Source organism: Crinia signifera, chromosome 7 (assembly GCF_055691185.1).
Source record: "Crinia signifera chromosome 7, ASM5569118v1, whole genome shotgun sequence".
Classification (NCBI taxonomy): Eukaryota; Metazoa; Chordata; class Amphibia; order Anura; family Myobatrachidae; genus Crinia; species Crinia signifera.
The window spans coordinates 138,717,171-138,719,407 of record NC_139223.1 but is presented as its reverse complement, the minus strand read 5'-3'; the positions used below and the strand labels follow the sequence as shown (position 1 = coordinate 138,719,407).

At 45.9% G+C, this 2,237-nt stretch overlaps 1 long non-coding RNA gene across 1 annotated transcript; it reads left to right on the top strand.

The window, feature by feature from the left end:
• Window positions 1-344: 344 nt before the first annotated feature.
• On the top strand, window positions 345-1,906 carry LOC146019557 (uncharacterized). Its single transcript, XR_014450601.1, has 3 exons — window positions 345-401; window positions 1,413-1,517; window positions 1,805-1,906. It is a non-coding gene; the product is annotated as an uncharacterized LOC146019557 (long non-coding RNA).
• The last annotated feature ends 331 nt before the right edge of the window (window positions 1,907-2,237 follow it).

Sequence of the window (2,237 nt, the reverse complement as noted above, 5' to 3'; positions counted from 1 at the left end):
GTCGCTTCCGGTGTTTGGACAGGTCGTCGGGTACACTGCTTTACCACCCTGCCAAAGTAGTGATGATCATCCAGGCTTGCTGCATGCTGCATAACATAGCCCTGTCCCAACCTGCCTATGTGGAGGAGGAACATGCAGCAGTCGTGCAGAAAGCCCAACCTACCACACCTCGGGTAGTGAGGGGTACGCAGAGGGGAAATCTGGTGCGCACACACATCATCAGCCGATACTTTTCTGGTAAGCACATGTGCCCTGTACTCCGAAATGTACCTGTGCTGTAAGTGTACTCATTAACTAATGTGTGACCAATACCATCTGCTTCCACCCACATTTAGCCTAATACACAGAGCCCAACGGATGCAGATGGTGGTGCTGACCTATCCCTTGCTGATATCTAGCTTGTAAGTACATTTTATACATGTATGAATGATGTATGCAGTCAAACATGGCTCACTGGTGTTGTGGAACTACACGTGCCAGCATGCCCTGACACACTCTAAGCATTACAGTCCAAACCATGAGTGTCAGAGCCTGCTGGAATATGTAGATGCACAACCTTTGCCGGCCAAGGAGATACCCCACACTACTTTAGTGCAATCCCATTGTCATATACCATTGCAATATTTTATACTGCACACAATAATTGGTTTAAAAATAATACACAAACACAATGGTATGCGGCTAGACATTTTTACTTCTGTCTACTTTGTCAGACGCAATCTGCATTTTTGCAGGTGAAAAATAACAACTCTGGGGGCATGTTACAAGATGATTGGGAATGGAAAAAATAAAGAAACATATGTATGAGCTACCTTCGCCCAGCATCAGGCACCCCTACACCACTTCTAGACCCTGTACCAAGCCCACCACAGGTCCTAATACTCCGACGGGGTGGGGAAGTGGGGGAGCCACTTATTGGGGTGCTGGATACACTGCTGAGGGTGGATGCTGCGCCACCTCCCACATTGGCTTCCAGCTGCTGGATTTGGGCCTGCATAGCTAGTAAGGCATTAGTCTGCGCTGTGCATGATTGGGTTAGTGCAGCAATACTTTGCGCCAGGCTGCCAATATGCCTATTCTGCTCCCTTACAGCAGCAGTTTGCTCAGCAAAACGGGTGTCAATGCTGTTAGCAATGCGCACATGAGTGCCTACACCTACCCGTACACTACGTGCCATTTTGCGTAACTGAAGGAAGGTGTCACGCCTGTACCCCTGGATATTACCTATTTGGAGGCTTTGGGAGGCCATGAATTCTATCTGTTTTTCCTTGAAATTGACCAAGGAGTTAGCTTCTTGGGAAGCCAAAGCGGCTGTATGGGGTGTGTTGGTGGGTGGGGGTGGGTTGGGAGACACCCCACTTGGGGGAAGATCACTCTGTGACGAAGTCTGTATTTCTTCCTCTGCCGCAAAGGTGTCGACTGGTTCAAGAATGATGTCCATTTCGTCTAGCACCATCATTGAAGAATCTGTTTGGTTTGACCCTAGTTGTATAGCACCTGTGGATACAGATGAAGAGGTAAGTACTGATGCATATATAGGCCACACTGTCGTCTATACTGTTTTACATAGGGCTTGAGATGCTGGACGCACATACCTAGGGGTGTTATGTACTTACACATGTACCCCGATACAGCATGTAACATTGACATTAATAATATGTCACATGCCTAGCTCAGATGACATTCATTTCCGTTGCAATGTAGCAGCAGGAGATGAATGTGGTGTGAGATATTGTTGAGGTGACATAGGTGTGTGTACTGATGTGTAATGGCGTGTTTTTTGTTCATTTACCTGCTTCCGCAGATTCTGCAGCAACGGGCCTTCTGGTCTTGGATGCCGCAGCACTTCGGGATGGACAATCTGTACAAGGAAAGATGGGCAGGCATTATGGACCTTGCAATGGCGAAGCATTTTCTGCAAACATGCATTGAGATGACAATAATGGACAATACCCTTTGGACAAGGACTGCTTTATTTTTTCTCCACCATTTTTTTTATTTAAACCAGAAGATTTTTGTGTTACATTATTATTATTAAACTATTGTACACATGACAACTATTGGATAATCTGTGGTATGTAGGCATGGTAGCTAAACCACCAGTACACCTCAGGGTTTTTGTCCACATACATGTTAGGCTGCTAGAAAGAATGTTACAGTGTTAATCAATATGAGCAGTTGTGGAACTACAAGGCCCAGCATTATCAGCAAATTAAAAGTACTACCAGGCAATTTCT